At 45.7% G+C, this 13,316-nt stretch overlaps 1 protein-coding gene across 4 annotated transcripts in view; it reads right to left on the reverse strand.

The window, feature by feature from the left end:
- Positions 1-3,388: 3,388 nt before the first annotated feature.
- Cdk12 (cyclin dependent kinase 12) overlaps positions 3,389-13,316 on the reverse strand; it is a 76,886-nt gene continuing 66,958 nt past the window's right edge. For 2 of the 4 annotated variants that reach the window (XM_047543365.1, XM_047543368.1), the window contains one exon: positions 8,270-11,185. The gene's annotated coding sequence lies outside the window, so the exon portion shown is untranslated. Of the gene's footprint in view, positions 7,101-8,269; positions 11,186-13,316 lie in introns of those variants that run through there. The other 2 variants (XM_047543366.1, XM_047543367.1) reach the window with 2 other exon arrangements.

Raw genomic sequence — 13,316 nt, forward strand, 5'->3', positions numbered from 1 at the left:
AATGAGAGGTCAGGTGAGAACTAGAGGACAATCTCTTTTGTGCCCCTTGGCCACCCAGATGCCCATCTCCTCGACCTCAAGTCCACCATTGTCAAGACCCAAGAATGGCGATATAGAACATTAACGTATGTCAAGTATAAGTGAGTGGCACCGAGGGGCATAATCTGTTTTTCTAATATGACCACAAGCAGAGTGTTAGAAGAATTAGGCCGACAGCTGCTGGTTTTTCCCCCCTTTCTTTCCCCCCCTCCTCACTCTCCCTCTCCCTTCCTCCTCGGCGTTTGCACACACCAATGGCAGCCGAGCCCTGCTCGCGATTTCTCTTAATCTTCCTCCGCCATCCTGCGCTCTTTCCGCAGGCGGTGCTGCGAAGCCGGCAGAGCCCCGCGTCACACCTTACTGCTCTCTGAGATTGCTCCACAGAGAGCTCAAGGAGATGGCAATTCGGCGCTGATGCCGGCTGGCAGCAGTTGGGAAAGGGGAAGGAGAAGAGAGAGGGAGGAGGGGAGGGGGGAAAAGTTGGCACAGATACCAAGTTTTTCCCTAGAGAGATATGGAGGGGGGGAGTAAGAGAAGAGAGAAAATGACACAGAAAGAAGGAAAAAGAGGGAGAGAGAGGGAGGGTGGGGGTGGCAGAGAGAGTGAGGGAGAGGAAGAGAATGAATGAGAATGAAGTTCTCTCAGACATCCACATGTGGGCATGCCAAGCCCACCTGACTCATGACCCTCTAAAGATCACACCACCCAGTTGGGGTTCCACCTACCACACACACACTCACTCCCAGCCAACCTGGAAGTCAAGAGCAACCCAGGCATGTTGTGTGTATTCGTGAGTGTGGTGTGTATGTGTGTGTGCGCGTGTGTATACGCCTGTATGTTGTCTCTGTTTTGGATCGCAGTAGAATGCAGTATGTAAATGAGATGGTTATTACCGCAATGTTCATCAAGCTGAGCCGAGAAGACATTAATAGCCTGATGAATATGCATGTGAATTTGTTAATTAAGTTAATTATTCTGCTGAAAATGCATTCGTCTTCCAAGGACATTTTCCCAATGATTTTTACATGCTCTAGCCATTAGTCATGCTATATTTTATCAGGGAAATGAGTTTGCTTAAGTTGTAAAAAAAAAAAAAAAAAAAAAAAAAAAAAGGAAAAGAGGAAAAAAGATGGAGAGAAAGGAGGGGAAAAAAATGAAAGAGGAAAATGCACTGAAGTTGAGAAGGGGAAGGCATCTGAGGCTGGCCTGGAGTTGGAGGCCCAGCTGGGCTTTTGAAGCCTGCCCTCGATTTTTATGGGTACCTCACTCTACAATTTTTTGCCCTTTTTTTGATGACAAACTTTTTTTTTCCAGTGCCAAATTTCCAACACATTAATTAATTGTTGTAGCCAATTAACTGTAGTTGTGCAAATGAGTTTAGCACTAATTACCATGCAGTGCCTGTAATCACATAAAAAACTTGCTGAGAGAGAGAAGAGAAAGGAGGAATGGAAGGGAGTAGTGCCAGGAGAGGAGGATCCTGGACTAGAGAAGCAGCCAAGGAGAGGGGACAAGAGGGATCCCAGGATCTCCCAGTTAGGAACCATCCTGGCTCCAAGGAAAGGGACTAATTTTTTTAAAAATATTTTTTCTAGATGTTGATAGACCTTTATTTTATTCATTTATTTATATGTGGTGCTGAGAATCGAACCCAGTGCCTCATACATGCTAGGCAAGTGTCTTACCACTGAGTCACAACCCCAGCCTGGGAAGGGACTATTTTACCAGTCATTTTCTGGACTTCTGAGAGTCAGGAAATCTCAGTGCAGGGAGGAGGAGAAAGAGCCAATAAAGAGTGGTCTCCTTTTGTCTAAGAACTTCCAACCAAAAGTCTAGGAATGGATAGCTCCAGTTGTTTCAGTGATGCAGTGAGTCCCCTATATAATCTCCATAATCCTCATCCCAACTCCCAGCCTCAGTGTTTGTCTCCCCTAAGGCTGGAATTTCAAAGTAGTGATGGGGGCCACTGGAAGAGATGCTATTAATGATGGGCCTATGTAATCTCAGAATGGTTCTAGTGCTGTAAGTGGGGGAAACTGTTATGGATCCACAGCTACTGGGAAAGGCCAAAAGAGCAATGGAAACATCGACTATAAAAAAGTCATCCCTAGTAGGAAGTGGGAGGTAGCAGTCTTTGGGTAATACAGCTCCCAGGAGAGGAGCCAAACCTCCTCTCCAGAGGTTTGTCCCAGAGATTGAGGAACATCATCAAACAATTTCTCCAACTTCTCCTGATCTAGCTGTTCATGATGATGTCAGTTGGAAGAAAAGAGCAGGAGTCATGACTAAGCACTGGACTGGCATTTTTGCTTCCAGTCTGCTTGTCCTGCCTCTACCATGACCCAGACACTGAGCCTGCCCAAGGTGTATGTGTGTGTGTGTGTGTGTGTGTGTGTGTGTGTGTGTGTATGAAGGAACTGTAGCTCCCATTACTGAAAACAACGAAGTGCTATCTATATCTTCATTACCCCTCTAGAATAGAGGGCTTGCTTGTCAAGGACCTCAGTTTCCTCAGACCTCAGAGACATACTCAACTTCACACTTACGAGAAGAACCTTTATCACTCATCCTCTGACAAATATCCAAAGGCTGGATCCTTCCTTCCTCATTCAAGTGTGTGGGAAGATTGTTCAAGGCTCAAGTCACTTCAGACTTGTTCTTATCTGCCTAAAAGGAAACAATTTTGAGGGCACATATCATAGTGTCCCTTGCCCTATGACAGTGCTGCTCTTTTAATCTATGAACCAAAGTTGGCTGTGAGGACCTGAGTTGACTCAGGTTGCTCTGGTGCTCTCCTTGCCTCTCATATCTCTGCTAGTTCTGCCTACACTCTTTCCAGCAACATTTTTCAAGTGTAGAAAAGTCTCCTGCATGAGAAAGTCTAGTGTGGTGGAAAGAGACCTACTATTTTGGGTTCCAAAGTCTTCTTTGCCACTTAACAGCAGGTGATATTGAGGAAATACCATGATCCTCAAGTTTCTTCATCTACAAAATGGAGATAATAGTAGTGCCATTCTAAAGGGATTAAGAAGTTTAATGATTATGAATATAAAACATTCAACAAGTTGGGCATGGTGGTACCTGCTTGTAATCCCAGCTATTTGGGAGCCTGAGGCAGGAGGAGCTCAAGTTCTAGATCAGCCTGGGCAAGCTAGGGAAACCCTGTCTCAAAATAAAAATATAAAGGGCTAGAGATGCGGCTCAGTGATTAAGTGCCCCTGGGTTCAATCCCTGGTACCAAAAAAAAAAAAAAAAAAAAAAAAGACTGAAGATGCTGCTCAGGGGTAAAGTACCCCTGGGTTTGATCCCCAGTACCAAACAAACAAGGCTGGGAATGTAGCTCAGTGGTAGAGTGCCCCTGGGTTTGATCCCCAGTACTGCAATAAAAACAAAACAAAACCCTCAGCAAACCAAGTGAATTGAGCTATTTCATTCATTGTTAGTAAGTACAAAGTGAGAGAACTTTGCTGATGAGCAACTTAGTAATGGTAAAAAGTGTTTATGTTCACACAAAAATCTGTAAATGAATGTTTGTAACAGCTTTATTTGTAATAGCCAAAACCAAATCAGCCCAGATGTCCTTCAATAGGTAAAAGGTTAAACAATGGTACATCCACACCATGGAATAAATAAAAGGAATGAACTACTGATATACACAAAAACTTGGATGGATCTCTAGGGAATTATGCTACATGAAAAGAGTCAATTAAAAATTGGATACTGGATGATTTCATTTTTTATAACTTTATTGTTTTTTATTAGTGCTGAGGGTTGAAACCAGTGCCTCACATGTGCTAGGCAAGTGCACTATCACTAAGCCACAATCCCAGCCCAGATGATTCCATTTTTGAAATGACAAAATTTAGAAGAGAACAGATCAGTGGTGCAAGGGTTAAGGAGATGGGTGGGATAGGGAAATAGGTGTAATAAAAAAACAACATGAGGAATTCTTGTGATGCTGGAACTATTCAGCATCTTGACTGTAGTGAAAGATACATGATTTTACACAGGTAATAAAATTGTATAGCACTTAATATGCACACACACACACACACACACACACACACACACAGGAATAAAACCAGAGAAATTTTTACAAGACTGGTGGATTGCATCAAGGTCAATGTTCTGATTGTGATATTATACTATAGTTTTGCAATATGTTACCATTCAGTGAAAGTGGAAAAAATGTACAAGGGCTTTCTCTGTATTATTTATTTTTTTTATTTTTTTTTTTAATTTCAGGTGTTGATAGGCCTTTATTTTATTGGTGTATTTACATGTGGTGCTGAGTCTCGAACCCAGGGTCCCACACATGCCAGGCAAGTGCTCTACCACTGAGCCACCGCCCCAGCCCCTCTCTGTATTATTTCTTACAACTGCATGTGAATCTACAATTATCTCAATTTTTTTAAAAAAAGCTATGATAAATTGTTAATGCTTCTGCTAGAGATTGGAGGCAGAAGGGGCAGCCCTTGTTTCCACTGTGAAATTCCAAAGAGGAAGTTTAATAAATGTTATTCTCATTAGGGTACATCAATAAAATGATCATAACCATGGGGGGGATATTTGTATCTGTTGACCCAGTAATTCCACTTCTTGGAATTTACCATTAAAAATACATGAAGTTTTATGTGCTCAGATATTCATTGTGGTATTATTTATAACAGTAAAAATATCTAAATGATTTAAAACAGGGGATAAGTTTTATAAATTATAGCACATCTAGGTGATAAAATACTCTATAAACTTCAAACATATTTAAAAATATATCCAATACAATGCTTGGTGCATAGCAGTCACTCAATAAATGGAGTCTGCTTTTCTTTTTTGGGTTATTCTGGATATTTAAAGAGCTAATGTAGGCATGTACTTGACAAACTTTGCCTAACAAATGCTAGTTGTTACTATCCTTCTAATGGCTATATCTCCCAGTTCCATCCTGGATGAAGCTACACTTTTAGGCAGAACAATGGCTAAGCAACAGGTGAGAGTGGCCTCTCTCTTGGTTAGCAAGGCATCGAAATGAGGGAACTGATTTCTTGGGGAATCTGAGTCAAGAAATTGGGGCTACTTCCTTTCCAGGGGACTATATTCCTACTCTACATCATGAAAAAAAATGTGGACATTCTCCCAAGCACATGCGTGTGCATATGCGCACATGTGCGCGCGCACACACACACACACACACACACACACATATATATGGCTATATATATATATATATATATGGCAGTAATCTCAGGGAATCATGGAGTCTTTGAAGCAATGTCATCCCTGCTGACATAAAAGTAACAGTGTTCTACTGCATCAAACACTGCTGACTGGGCACATACTGAGTACCAGGTACAGTCCTAGGTTCTTTACAACATAGTTTTGCAAAATTTTCACAGCAACCTTAGTGGGTAGATGTTTATCTGCATTTCACAGACAAGGAAACTGGGCCTCAAAAGATGTTAATTGACTTACCAAGGCAGCTGGTAAGTGGCAGAGATGGCACTGGAACCTAGGGCTGTCTGCCTCTAAAACTTGTGATCTAACTCCACATACTACATTTGAAGGACTGAAGAAGGGTGCACTGTGTGGAAATCGTGCTGAGGCTGTTGGGAGGAGAGCTGGAACAGTATCCTTGTTCTTCCAATAGATAGAACAGTATCCTTGTTCTTCCTTGGATAGATACAAACTTAACTCTCTGAAGAGAGAAGCAGACCCATTCTAAAGTCTTTCATCCTGTTTCCTTTCTGTTAAAATTCAATCCCTTTTCCTCTCTTCTGTTTCCAGTAAGGATGGTGAATAGATGACAGTACTCCAGCATGAAAGGTCCTAGGTCAGGAGGGCTTCTCTTTCCCTAGCTCTGTTGAGGCCATGCCTAGGATGCTTCAGTCTCCTGGGTCTTTTGGATCTGTCCCAAGGTATTAAACTAAAAGATAAGCAGGAAGAACAAGCAAAAAGCAGTAGCCCAGCCAGACCAAGGCCAGTTTGGAGAATGGTCCTGGAGTCTCTTGGGACCTTATTGCTGGGCTCAGGGTGAAGTTAAGGTGGGCAATTTTTCCCACCAGGCTTAGCAGTGGGCTTCATGTTTGACATCTGCCCAGCTGTAGAGGTCTGGCCAGCATCTCTACAGCCAGAGCCTCTTGTCTATCTCAATATGACATCTCTATAGTTACCTTTCTCTAAGACAGAAAGGAACGGACTGGGGATTCTCCCTCTGTACATTTCCCTTCCTTTTCAATATCACCTCACTGTATTTGGTCCAGGTATAGGTAACCCAACTGGGTGCTTAGAGATGCTCATGGAAAGGAATAATTTTGTCAGGAGGATGCTGAGATCCCAACGCTAGGTCCAAAGGAGCTCTTCCAGGATCTCAAAGCCAGATTGAAGCTCTTTTCTCTTTTTTCTCCACGTGACAGCCAGGAGGGCAACTGGGGCCTGAGACTAGACACATAGAATGGAGGGGTATGTGTTATTCCTCCTACTCTCCTCCTGATTATTAGTCTACCCTGCTGGGGCCCAAGTGTGCTCACTGCTCACTTTGGCTCCCCTTGGTCCATCTACCCTATGGACAGGAGAGAGTTAAAGGCATGGTATGGGCAAGCTATAAATTTCCCATCAGTGTAGGGAAAGCAGGATTGTTGGCAGGGAGGGGGGGCTGGGCTGGGGGGGGGAGGGGGAGCTGGGAAAAAGCCAGGAGGTTGTCTCTAGGTAACAATAAACACTGCAAGCAAGGAGCAGCTGTTACACTTACTCTCTCTGCATCACAATGCTGAAATAACACTAATAAACCAGTGTGCCCAATGCACAGGCAGACATGCATTTAGGGCTAGGACCCCAGTGTACACCTAGGGCTGCCCTCTGTTCCAAGGCCAAGCCATTAATGCCAGTGGATATATCAGTCCTGGCCTGGGTATACTTGTGGAAGGATGAGGACTGATGAGTCCTTCCCACCTCAATGGTATTTTCAGGATCAGGGTAGGATAGCAGAGGCTAAGGATCCTGGGTTCAGATCCTGGAGGCATTCACTGGTGGAAAGAATTCAAATGCTGGTGGTTCTCAGTTGGGAGCTGGGAAGAGAGGAAGAGAGTGAAAGAGATAAAAGTATAGGGAACATACAACTATTTATCATATTCTTTCAGACTGGAGGGGATGAGGTGGCCAGAAATGGAGATAACTAATGGGAGGTCAAAGAAAAAGGAGCACAAAAAGATGTTTCAGAAAGAGGAGGATTGCTGGGTGCTGTGGTGCACACTTGTAATCCCAGTGACTCGGGAGTCTGAGGCAGGAGGATCACAAGTTCAAGGCCAGTCTCAGTAACTTAGTAAGGTCCTAAGCAACTTGACAAGACCCTGTCTCAAAATAAAAAAAAAAAAATAAAAAGGGTTGGGGATGTGGCTTAGGGTTATGTGCTGCTGGGTTCAATCTCTGGTACTAATCAATCAATCAATCAATCAATAATAAAGAGGAGGGATAAGCAGCATGTGGTATAGAGGAGTGATTCTTATATCTCTTCTGGGAATGACTCCCCCCACCTACCTACACCCTACCTGATACACCCAGACTTCCCCTCACAGTGCTACTTTTATACCTAGGGACAGGTGATATGTTGACAGTTCAGGACTGAGCTTTATTATTGGGTCCCTCAGCTTCTTGTGTTCCAGAGAGAGGAATGAGTAGAGTTAGTTCCATCTCCCTGCACAAAAAGTGATTGGTCTGTCTCTTTCTCCAAACACAGCCATCTCTGGATCACCAGGAGCATTTGGGCAGAGGGCCTTCACCCTGGCTGAAAAGCAGAGTCACCAGTAATGGAAGCAACAGAATAGGCAAATGAAAACGGGCTCTGTCATAGAACTCCTCTCTTCTTAGCCCATCCTTCTTTAAATTTAGAGGTCAGGGTGTTTATCATCACATGTCAGTACACCAGCATCCAATATCACTGGTTTTTTCCCTTTGCCAGTTCCAGTCATAGGCCCCCAGGACTAGGGTCACAGGCATGGATAGTTGTCTAGTCTACCTTCTGATCTCTTTCTATGTGATATGCAGCACAGCACCCTATCATCCCAATTCAGAAAGGATAGAAATGTATACTGCCCACCTGGCCTGCGAGGGAAGAGGGCATCAGCACTTTTAAAGACACGTGTTTCTGCACCCCTGCCCACTCTGTACTGACAGCTTGTTCTGCTAACCTAAGTACCCCTAGCTGCTCCTCTCTGGTCCTAGGTGTCTCTTTCTAGGGAGAGAAGAATACTGAGAACAGGTGATAATCCTTTCATGTTCTGATCTCATAGTAGTGTTGTTTTTTTTTAAATAATTTTTGAAAATGTAGAGTCAGCTGGGTACACAGTTCACAGGTGAGGCAGGCAAGTGAGGGCAGGGAGAAGTAGTTGTATACACTTGGAAAGCCTCTCTTCTGGAAGGAACCCAGAGATACTGGGATGCCCTAGCACACATGGATGCCTAGTATTCCCTGTGCAATCCATAGAGACAGTGGGGCAAGAACAACTGGCCTCTCCTAGCATTTCCTTATGGGAAGCTGCTCCTCTGAGAATGTTCAGCTTTTCCTGCACTCTTCTCCCACTTCCCTCTTTTTTCATAGTTTTTTTTTTTGGGGGGGGGGTCCCTCCTAATCTAGATGAGAGGTTTTCATCCACAGAGTTCAGAGTGGGGAGAAGGAGCAAAGAGAATTCTAACAGGCCTGGGCTCCCTTCCCCTCTGTTGTTTTTATGAGCCACCCCCACTGCTGTGAATCACTAGAACCTCAGGCTCTGCTGAGCTTCCAAGCAACCTTCTCCCTCCCACCTCCTCCAGGCAGGCAAAATGTACCCAATGGGCCCCAGAGTCCACCATCTTCTTGCCCATAGGACCACAGTCCTCTTTCATCCCTAGTAATAGTAATCTGTAACACACTGAGAAGAGTGAGCAAAGGAGTGCGAGAGACCACAGCATGTGCTCTGTGCTGGGGCAGAGCGTTGGCTGCCAGCTCCATGGAGCAGGATCACCAGCCAGGAGAGCTGGCACACTCAAGCATACAGCCCCATAGGCATGCAAGGGGAAGCAGGAGAGGATGGGGTAAGTATGCTGTTTCAGGAGCAGGCATCTCCTTCTAACTTCCTCTCTGGCCAGTTTCTACTCCTTGGCCTTTCTCCTTGAGTGCCAATGGACACCATAACATAGCCACCTCTGTCTACCCCTTTTCCTTCCTTCCCCGTCCTCCATAGTTTTGGGAGTTACAGAGAGGAGACCTGAAAATCAGCCTTCCAGGTGTCAAGGTGAGAGGTTCAGATTTTGAGGTCCTTCCCACCAAATCAGTGGGAAAACTGGGAGGAGGAAAGTGGTCCCCCTAGAGTAAAAGTTAAACTCTAGGCCAATGCTGAGCACTGTGACTAGTCCCTTTTTCCCAGAAGGCAGAGAATTCTGGGTACTGCTATCTTTGCCTTCCAAACATTGCACATCTACTCCTCTTCCCCACAAAAGGCTCTGGGCTTCTTCTGGACTCCAGGCTGTTGATCTGGAACCCTTGGCTAGACCTTAGGAATATGAAGTAAACCTGGTAGGGCTGGAAGAAGAGAAGCACCCAGAACCTAGAGTGAGTGCTTTAAGGACCTTTCTGCCCCTTCAATATGCCCCCAATATGTTGGAGTAGAGATGAACAAAGGGTAACAATGAGCAAGAGAAAGTGTGGCTAACTTTTAGAGAAAGCCTGCCACCATCTCTCCTCCCTTACTGCATGCTCTTCTCCATTGCTCTGCATTCCAGAGTAGAAACAGCAGCCACCTAAAAAATCCCCCAAACAATACATACTATGACTGTCCTGCCTTACATTCAGCAGTCAGCTCCACAAGTGGGACTACAGGTCTCAGTTTCCAAATGTTACCTCTCTATCTTGTATCTTTGCAGTCTTCCACCTTATCTCCCCCAACAGAAGACCCTTCCTTTACAGTCCCTGTCACAGTTCTTCCTCTACCAACAACCCTGAGACCCTTGGAAGCAGGCAGAGGTCCTAGAATTCTTTCTAGTCTATCTTGGTGGAATCTGAGGGCCTTCTCATCTTGCCGGCAGTGGAGAAGGCAAAGGATCAGATAGCTGAGGGGCAGATTCTGAGGGTCTAAAGGCAGGTCAGGGTGAGGCTGGGGGCCACTTACAGAGGCAGATCCTGCTCTTCCCCTGGGGCCTGGGTACTAAGCTAAAGGAGAAGACAGTTCTGGGGGGTGGGAGAAAAGATGTGGGGAGCATGGAGAGTGTGGAAAAGTTTCTACTGGCACTGCCTTTCACTTTGTGTCCATCCTTACCCTTACCCCAAGGCAGCCTCATGAAGCACAAAACAAAGAATATTGAATATTTTCAGAAAAGATGGATGCCAAGAAATTTCAACTTTGGCAACCTGGTGGGAAATCCCCCATTCGCCTTCATTCTTCCCTCTTTAACCCTAGATCATGAATAGTGATGGAAGCAAGCTGGCAGGAATGGGGGTGGTTGGAAACTTGCTTTTTTTTCCAGGGTACATCAACTATGTGAACCAGATGGGACTTAACCAAGAGCCCTAGGGTCAGGGCACTACATGAATTCAGGGGCATTTCTAATTCAGCCTTCAGGGCCTTAAATTTGAATTCTAGCTCTGTTCTAGACATTGGACAAGAGGTATAAGACCACCCCTTACTATACTTTTTGGCATAACTTTGTCCAGTGGTTTATGTTATAGCAGGGAAACTTGTGATAAGATTTCTAAACAAGTTCCATATTTATTCTTGATTGAAGGATTTATCTGTAGGTTAAAGAGTTGGAAAAATTGGTTTATTTCCTTCTCTTAGAAGTTATGGTAAAATTCTGGAATGGGGACTAAAGGAAGTCTGACTGATGGAAGCAAGGGAATGGACCTGTGGAACAGGCTTTATGAAGGAAATGTCCCCCAGTAATGCTCCATAGAAGATGTACCTGCCTGACTCCCTAAGTTGCTTCCCAGACTCAGGGAACAAAAACATGAGGCTTCAGGCAATGGAATATAATGTCCTGCTAACTCTTCTTTTGACTTCCCTCCCTCCATACCTACCTTTCCTTTCCCAGTGTTCCCAGGAAATTTCTAAACCCAGGAACACAAAGCAGCTCCAAGACAGGATTCAAATGAATTCCCCTCTCTGGGTCTTGGTTTCCACATCTGTAAAACAAAGGGGTCAGGCAAGAGAAGCTCCAAGTTCCTTTCCTCACAACAGAAAATATTCTCTGATTCAGACCCTAAAAGGTACCAGACTTAGTTTGCATGCCATTTTGCATGTAACTTTGATGGCACTATTTCAAGTCAAATGTAGAAAGGCTGGGGATGTAGCTCAGTGGTAGAGGTTGCCTAGCATGTGTGAGGCCCTGAGTTCAACCCCAAGTATGGGGGGGGAGGAGAAGACATATAGAAATATCTCTGAACTCTGCATTTCTCTTCCCTCTCACCACAGTCTGGTTCCATGGTTCCTAGCTCTTGCACTTTCTCTTTAGGGACCTCAAACCTCTGTCCCCACATTCTGTTCACAATTTTACAGCACTCCTTGGGATAAAAACCCAACTAGACAAAACCCCAGGGGCAAGAAAACAACCTTACCTATTATTCTGGCTGTAATTTTGGGCTCCAGATTTGAGTCAACCAGCACAGTTCCATCCCTTTTGGAGGTCCTGGCAGTTGGGGGGAAATCCTGGCACCTCTCCCCAGCACCTCCCCTCCTCCTCCACCTTGCTATTCTCCATGCCAGAACGCAAAGTGGCCAGTGATTGATGGGCCCGGGTTCCCGGTAACCGCACCCAGTGGCCCAATCCTCCTCCCTTACCCAATCCCTCCCCTGTCCCTATTCAGAGATCAGATTGTCTCATGTTGGTCCCTGAGGTCCCATTAATTAAAAATACATCCAATTAAATGGCAGGTGAAAACGTGCTATTGGAGCTCTACACCCCCTTGCCCCAGCTTGGTCTCTTCACCCCCCAACCCCCCTCCTAAGGCTCAGCTGTGCTTTGAGCTGAGAAAAAAGTGTGGGGGGGGAGAGAGTAGAGGAAGACATAGGGGTGGGGGGTGTGATGGGGGGGCTACTTGAACCTCTGCCAGGGTAGCATGTGCCAGCCTGGGAGGGTGGCACTGTGCCCTGGTGTCTAATTTCTGGAGGTGTGAGTAGGTTCAGTCAGCTGGGTACCCACCTTCATTTCCCTTAAAGGGACAGAGGGCAGTCAGAAGGTGTGGTTAGCTGTGCTGCACTGCTTCTGGGCTTGGTAGGTGAAGGATAGAGTATAAATGATAGAGGGGCCTTAGAATGGTGTGTAATATTAGGGGTTGGGAGGATCTGAGACTTCCATTCTTGGCATATCTCTGCTTATTCCCAAACTAGGAAGAAGATAACAAGGAGTGAGGAGCCGAATGGGACCCAGGTGGCAGGGCATGGCGATGCTCCTGAGTCTAGCTGTGCCTTTCCTGCAGGAAAGCTGAAAGAGGGAGGGAGAGGGAGGGAGGAAGAAGCCATAATTTGGGTGGGAGCAGATGGGTCAGATAGGATCAAATATACAGAGATGGATGTTCATGTGGGCACCATGTCCCTATGTACTTAATGGGAAAGAGGGTTTAGAGGGATCTGTTCTGTTTACCCTTTCTTTAGTGGTAGTGGGAAGTCACCTTGGCCTGGCTGCCTGGCAGGCTGTGATCAGGGCATCTCCCTAGACAAACTCTGACTACTCATGCTCCTCCATTCTTAAGAGCCCCAGCATTTTGCCAGGTTATACACCTGCCCCACCCCACCCCAAGCCCTCTAGCCCCAAGTGATACAAGGCTAATGGGTACTTAGCACTGTCGAAGAGGAGTTAGAGAAGAAGGGGTGATGAAGAGTGGCACTCAGAATCCAGGCAGGAGTGGGGTGCCGACCCAGGGCCCCCACCTGGCCTCCTTGGCAGCCTCAGCACCTCCTCACTTCACTTTAACGCTAATTGGAGATTTTAATCTGCGCTGCTGCTCTGCTCGGGGTGCTGGGGGGAGTGCCAGCTGTGCAGTAATTCCAGCAGCACCGACTGTTTAATCAAGCTGTCCTCCTGGGGAGGGGCCCTCAGGCATTGGGGGAGGAGGAAGAGGAGGACCTCTGTCATCTCCCTGAGCCTATTCAGACTGGAAGAGCTTCATGGAGACCGAGGGTCAATTGTGGGGTCCTCACTTCTATAGAAGCCTGGGGGCCATTTGGCATCACTAGCAGAGGCATGACTTTGTACAGGGTGGGTATGAAGCACATGGACCAAAGCAGCCCCTTTTCTCATCTTGTTTTCTGACACCT

This window comes from Sciurus carolinensis, chromosome 3 (assembly GCF_902686445.1).
Source record: "Sciurus carolinensis chromosome 3, mSciCar1.2, whole genome shotgun sequence".
Lineage (NCBI taxonomy): Eukaryota > Metazoa > Chordata > Mammalia > Rodentia > Sciuridae > Sciurus > Sciurus carolinensis.